This window comes from Petromyzon marinus, unplaced genomic scaffold (genome assembly GCF_048934315.1).
Source record: "Petromyzon marinus isolate PM22_M1 ecotype Great Lakes invasive population unplaced genomic scaffold, UKy_Petmar_22M1.pri1.0 PM_Scaffold_557, whole genome shotgun sequence".
NCBI classification, from domain to species: Eukaryota; Metazoa; Chordata; class Hyperoartia; order Petromyzontiformes; family Petromyzontidae; genus Petromyzon; species Petromyzon marinus.
Window position 1 is genome coordinate 10,027 of NW_027423565.1, and position 7,474 is coordinate 17,500.

At 57.8% G+C, this 7,474-nt stretch overlaps 1 pseudogene; it reads left to right on the forward strand.

Moving 5' to 3' along the window:
• The first annotated feature begins 261 nt into the window (after positions 1 to 261).
• The window catches only part of LOC142923475 (ATP-dependent RNA helicase DHX29-like), a 42,466-nt pseudogene continuing 35,253 nt past the window's right edge, over positions 262 to 7,474 (forward strand).

Below are 7,474 nucleotides of genomic sequence, written 5' to 3' on the forward strand. Positions count from 1 at the left end.
TCCTCCCCCCTCCCTCCCCTCCTTCCCCCTCCTCCTCTCCTCCCCCCTCCTCCCTCCCCTCCTCCCCCCTCCCTCCCCTCCTACCCCCTCCCTCCCCTCCTACCCCCTCCCCCCTCCCTCCCCAACCCCTTACCAAGATGGCCGCCACCTCCCCCCGCCGCAAACCTCCCGACTCACGAAGCCGCCGGACGCGTCGCGTGACGTCACGCGCGCCGTAGCCCGTCACGTGGGCGGCGTGTGGCCACGGACCAATCAGAGACCTCGTCAGGCGAGTCGAGGGGCGGGGTCACGGGGAGGAGGAGGAGTTCGGCTAACACGAGGCCTGCACCCATTTGACTCGTAGCGTCTTTTTTTAAAAAAATAAAATAAAAATATCTCTTCACCACAACGGTCGATGTATATATATGAGACAAAACAAACGCATGCTTTGTTGTCGTCGTTTGCATCAGAACTACGACAATAATTGCGAATTAAGCGATTGCAAATAATTCGGTTTGTTTTGTAAAATAAAACTCGGCGTAGCTTTTTGTTTGCGTTTGATTTTGTTTTTTTTTATTTAAACCACCCATCGTGCCGATTATTGTCTCGCTTTAGTTCACTGGAGCTGCCCTCCCGCCGGGACCCTTCCTCGAGCGGTCGAGCCAAGAGGCTCCCACCCACCCCACCCCCTGCCGCCTTCTTGCCGCCGCGTGCGGCTCTCTTGCGTCCACAGGTAAAGGGCGGTCGTGGGTCGGGCCTCGTCGTCTTCTGTCTTCGCCTGTGCCCTCCGTGGCTCCCTTTGTCTCAGCGACGACGGCCCTCAAAGCGGCTGCACTAGCACCAGCAGTAGCACTAACCCCATCAGTAGCACTAACCCCAGCAGTAACACTAACCCCAGCAGTAGCACTAACCCCATCAGTAGCACTAACCCTAGCAGTAACACGAGCACCAGCAGCAACACTTGCACCAGCAGTAGCACTAACCCCAGCAGTAGCACTAACCCCAGCAGTAACACTAACCCCAGCAGTAGCACTAACCCCAGCAGTAGCACTAGCCCCAGCAGTAACACTAACCCCAGCAGTAACACTAACCCCAGCAGTAGCACTAACCCCAGCAGTAACACTAACCCCAGCAGTAGCACTAACCCCAGCAGTAACACTAACCCCAGCGGTAGCACTAACCCCAGCAGTAACACTAACCCCAGCAGCAGCACTAACCCCAGCAGTAACACTAACCCCAGCAGCAGCACTAACCCCAGCAGTAACACTAACCCCATCAGTAGCACTAGCCCCAGCAGTAGCACTAACCCCAGCAGTAGCACTAACCCCAGCAGTAGCACTAACCCCATCAGTAGCACTAGCCCCAGCAGTAGCACTAACCCCAGCAGTAGCACTAACCCCAGCAGTAACACTAACCCCAGCAGTAACACTAACCCCAGCAGTAGCACTAACCCCAGCAGCAGCACTAACCCCAGCAGTAACACTAGCCCCAGCAGTGCACTAACCCCAGCAGTAACACGAGCACCAGCAGCAACACTAGCCCCAGCAGTAGCACTAACCCCAGCAGCAGCACTAACCCCAGCAGTATCACTAACCCCAGCAGTAACACTAGCCCCAGCAGTAACACTAACCCCAGCAGTATCACTAACCCCAGCAGTATCACTAACCCCAGCAGTAACACTAACCCCAGCAGTAACACTAACCCCAGCAGTAGCACTAACCCCAGCAGTAGCACTAGCCCCAGCAGTAGCACTAACCCCAGTAGTAACACTAGCCCCAGCAGTAACACTAACCCCAGCAGTAGCACTAACCCCAGCAGTAGCACTAGCCCCAGCAGTAGCACTAACCCCAGCAGTAGCACTAACCCCAGCAGTAACACTAACCCCAGCAGTAGCACTAACCCCAGCAGTAGCACTAGCCCCAGCAGTGCACTAACCCCAGCAGTAGCACTAACCCCAGCAGTAACACGAGCACCAGCAGCAACACTAGCACCAGCAGCAACACTAGCCCCAGCAGTAGCACTAGCCCCAGCAGTAGCACTAACCCCAGCAGCAGCACTAACCCCAGCAGTATCACTAGCACCAGAAGTAACACTAACCCCAGCAGTAACACTAACCCCAGCAGTAGCACTAACCCCAGCAGTATCACTAACCCCAGCAGTAGCACTAACCCCAGCAGTAACACGAGCACCAGCAGCAACACTAGCACCAGCAGCAACACTAGCCCCAGCAGTAGCACTAGCCCCAGCAGTAGCACTAACCCCAGCAGCAGCACTAACCCCAGCAGTATCACTAGCACCAGCAGTAACACTAACCCCAGCAGTAACACTAACCCCAGCAGTAGCACTAACCCCAGCAGTATCACTAACCCCAGCAGTAGCACTAACCCCAGCAGTAACACGAGCACCAGCAGCAACACTAGCACCAGCAGCAACACTAGCCCCAGCAGTAGCACTAGCCCCAGCAGTAGCACTAACCCCAGCAGTAACACTAACCCCAGCAGTAGCACTAACCCCAGCAGTATCACTAACTCCAGCAGCAGCACTAGCACCAGCAGTAGCACTAGCCCCAGCAGTAGCACTAACCCCAGCAGTAACACTAGCACCAGCAGTAACACTAGCCCAAGCAGTAGCACTAGCCCCAGCAGTAACACTAACCCCAGCAGTAACACTAACCCCAGCAGTAACACTAACCCCAGCAGTAACACTAACCCCAGCAGTAACACTAACCCCATTAGTAACACTAGCCCAAGCAGTAGCACTAGCCCCAGCAGTAACACTAACCCCAGCAGTAACACTAACCCCATTAGTAACACTAGCCCAAGCAGTAGCACTAGCCCCAGCAACAGCACTAGCCCAAGCAGCAGCACTTTAAATAAAACAGGTGTCAAGATGTTAAGACACCAAACAGAATCCTTCTTCACAGATTCCTGTCCGTATCAACCGCACGTACTTGTGAACATGCAAAAAAAAAGCATTCTCTGATAATTAACACATGATGCATTGTCTTCGAAACCGATTGGCCCACACCATCTCGACGCCCGATTTATTTCCAGAAAGGTCGAATCGTTGTCGTCTACGGATGCAGGTCTCGTCACATCTTCCCTGCTCACCCCCCACCACCGCTGCCCCCCACAGTAAAGATGGGGAGAAAGAAAAACAAGGCCGGGAACTCGGCGCCGGCCAACGGCACGGAGTCGTCCGACAAGAGCCAGCCGGACCGCGGCAAAAAGAAGGCCCAGGCCGTGGGTCAGGGCCCGGCCCAGGCCCAGGGCCAGAGCGCGGGGCCTCCGTGTCCAGGCCAGGTCTCTGCTGTGGTGCAGGCCGACTTGCAGAGCAAAGGTGAGGGGCCGGCCGCCGGCGTCGCTCCGACCCGGTCTCCCTCGGCCTGCCTGCCCTTTGCTGCTGCCCCCGGGCCACTCACCCCACTGCAGCCAAATCTGTGCTGTGGAATCCCTCCCCAACCTCCTGCCCATCTCTGAATTTCCTGCCCATCATCTCATGCCCATCATCTCATACCAATCTCATACCCATCTCATACCCATCTCATACCCACCTCATACCCATCTCATACCCATCTCATGCCCATCTCATGCCCATCTCATACCCATCATCTCATACCCATCTCATACCCATCTCATACCCATCTCATGCCCATCTCATACCCATCTCATACCCATCTCATACCCATCTCATACCCACCTCATACCCATCTCATACCCATCTCATACCCACCTCATACCCATCTCATACCCATCTCATGCCCATCTCATGCCCATCTCATACCCATCATCTCATACCCATCTCATACCCATCTCATACCCATCTCATACCCACCTCATACCCATCTCATACCCATCTCATACCCATCTCATACCCATCTCATACCCACCTCATACCCATCTCATACCCATCTCATACCCACCTCATACCCACCTCATACCCACCTCATACCCATCTCATACCCACCTCATACCCACCTCATACCCACCTCATACCCACCTCATACCCATCTCATACCCACCTCATACCCACCTCATACCCATCATCTCATACCCATCTCATACCCATCTCATACCCATCATCTCATACCCATCTCATACCCATCTCATACCCACCTCATACCCACCTCATACCCACCTCATACCCACCTCATACCCATCATCTCATACCCATCTCATACCCACCTCATACCCATCTCCTACCCATCTCATACCCACCTCATACCCACCTCATACCCACCTCATACCCATCTCATACCCATCATCTCATACCCATCTCATACCCATCTCATACCCATCTCATGCCCAAGCATCCGCCGGTGTTAACGCTCCACCTACTCCCCCACCCGTCCACCGTGTGCCTCTGTGATTCAGGACCCAAGCAGTACAGCTTTGGGAGCTCTCAGCAGTCGGGGGAGGTGGACAATTCGGTGCTTAAGGTACGGTAGCATCCACCAATGGGCTTCAAATCTCCCTCCCTCCCCTCCCTCCCTCCCTCCCCTCCAAATGCACACACAGCAGGCATGAGGGTCAGGATCGAACCAACGACCTCCTGTATACCAGGCGAGGTAGTTAACATCTCCTAGTCACTGTGATGATGATGAGAGAGAGAGAAAGACAGAAACTCCACATATACAGCAGCAGGTGTCATCAGGGTTGAGATCGAACCCACGACCTCCTGTATACCAGGCGAGGTAGTCAACATCTCATAGCCACCGTGATGATGATGATGAGAGAGAGAGAGAGAGACAGAAACTCCACATATACAGCAGCAGCAGGCATCATCAGGGTTGAGATCGAACCCACGACCTCCTGTACACCAGGCGAGGTAGTCAACATCTCCTAGCCACCGTGATGATGATGAGAGAGAGAGAGACAGAAACTCTACATATACAGCAGCAGGCGTCGTCAGGGTCGGAATCGAACCCACGACCTCCTGTACACCAGGCGAGGTAGCGTTTGCACAATCTCACCCAACGGAACTTCCGCAATGGATAGCATCGGTCGCGAAAGGCTGCGGAGCGTTGAAGTGATCGCTTCAGCCTTCGTGAACAGGACTGGACCGTCCACCGCTGTCGCCCGTCTCTGCGTCGCCCCCCCCGCCCCGCCCCCCCAGATCTCCCTGCCGCCCGACCTGGAGCGGCGGATCCTGGAGCTCATCAACGCACGGCGGAGCGAGCAGCTGGCGCCCGAGGGCAGCGCCTCGCGCCGGCTCACCACCAAGAAGCTGCTGGTGTGGCACCGCCCCTCCCCCCCACTCCCTTCACACCCCCCTCAGGAACCCCCCCCCCCCTCCTCCGCACAGCCCCCCCTCCACATCCCCTCCCCTCCGCACCCCCCCCCTCCGCACCTCCCCCACCCTCCCTCCCTCTGCACCTCCGCAAATCCCCCCCCCAGCGGTTCTAACGTGCGTGTCTCCGCGTGTCTCCGCGTGTGTGCGTGTCTCCGCGTGTCTCCGCGTGTGTGTGTCTCCGCGTGTCTCTACGTGCGTGTCTCCGCGTGTGTCTCCGCGTGTGTCTCCGCGTGTGTCTCCGCGTGCGTGTCTCCGCGTGTCTCCGCGTGTCTCCGCGTGTGTCTCCGCGTGTGTGTCTCCACGTGTGTCTCCGCGTGCGTCTCCGCGTGTGTCTCCGCGTGCGTGTCTCCGCGTGCGTGTCTCCGCGTTCGTGTCTCCGCGTGCGTGTCTCCGCGTGCGTGTCTCCGCGTGCGTCTCCGCGTGTCTCCGCGTGCATGTCTCCGCGTGCGTCTCCGCGTGCGTGTCTCCGCGTGTCTCTGCGCGTGTGTCTCCGCGTGTGTCTCCGCGTGTGTCTCCGCGTGCGCGTCTCCGCGCGCGTGCGCTTCCGCCAGGACGTGTACACGGCGCTGCAAGACACGGGCTTCGAGCGGAGCCACGTGGAGCAGGCCATGGCGAGCACGGTGACGCGGGGGGGCGACCTCCGCTCGGCCCTCGACTGGCTTTGCCTCAACCTGCCGGACGGTAACGCGAGCGACGATTCGTCGAATTCCGAACCGATCGGCCCCGCTGGTCGCAGAGACCCAGAGACTCACAGAGCAGAGACCCGTAGACTCACACAGCAGAGACCCATAGACTCACACAGCAGAGACCCAGAGACTCACACAGCAGAGACCCATAGACTCACACGGCAGAGACCCATAGACTCACACAGCAGAGGCCCATAGACTCACACAGCAGAGACCCATAGACTCACACAGCAGAGACCCATAGACTCACACAGCAGAGACCCATAGACTCACACGGCAGAGACCCATAGACTCACACGACAGAGACCCATAGACTCACACAGCAGAGACCCATAGACTCACACAGCAGAGACCCATAGACTCACACAGCAGAGACCCATAGACTCACACAGCAGAGACCCATAGACTCACACAGCAGAGACCCGTAGACTCACACAGCAGAGACCCATAGACTCACACAGCAGAGACCTATAGACTCACACAGCAGAGACCCGTAGACTCACACAGCAGAGACCCATAGACTCACACAGCAGAGGCCCATAGACTCACACAGCAGAGACCCATAGACTCACACAGCAGAGACCCATAGACTCACACAGCAGAGACCCATAGACTCACACAGCAGAGACCCATAGACTCACACAGCAGAGACCCATAGACTCACACAGCAGAGACCTATAGACTCACACAGCAGAGACCCATAGACTCACACAGCAGAGACCCGTAGACTCACACAGCAGAGACCCGTAGACTCACACAGCAGAGACCCATAGACTCACACAGCAGAGACCCAGAGACTCACACGGCAGAGACCCATAGACTCACACGGCAGAGACCCATAGACTCACACCACACAGACCCATAGACTCACACAGCAGAGACCCGTGTGTGTGGCCAGGTCGCTTCTGAGAAGTAAGTGAATACCCCGGTGGGCTTTGCCTGCCTGGTAGGATGGGGATGGTTTTAGAGTTCACGTGGACGCGCCCCAACGCGGCGGAGAGTGAAGGGGGCGGAACTATAGAAGGTGGCGGCCGGTCTCTTTTTGCAGAGGCGCTGCCCGACGGCTTCAGCCAGCGCCTGGAGGAGGAGGAGGAGAAGACTCGCCCGAGGTTCTCGCCCCCGGCGCCGGCGGCTCAGCCCCCGCGGGAGACGCGCGTGGCGACGCACGTCGCTCACCCGCGCCGGCAGGTACGGGCGGCCGGACGCGGGTCGGGGGTCGGGGGTCGGGGGTCGGGGGTCGCTTGGCGTCCTTGTTCCGACGGCCGGGCCACCAAAAGGCGCGGCTGCTTTCGTGAGTTGGCGTGACGCTCCCTGATGGAGGCGTTCGTGCGGTTCCCTGCACCGTGGGGTGGGGGTGATGGCGGGGGTGTGTGGTGTGCGGCGCAGGCAGACGACGGGAGATCCACGGACGCCTCGGTCAAGGACTGGGTCCTCCGCTACGCGGAAGAGGAGAGCGACGAGGAGAAGGAGGAGGAGGAGGAGGAGGACGACGATGACGTGGGAGCGTGGGACTCGGA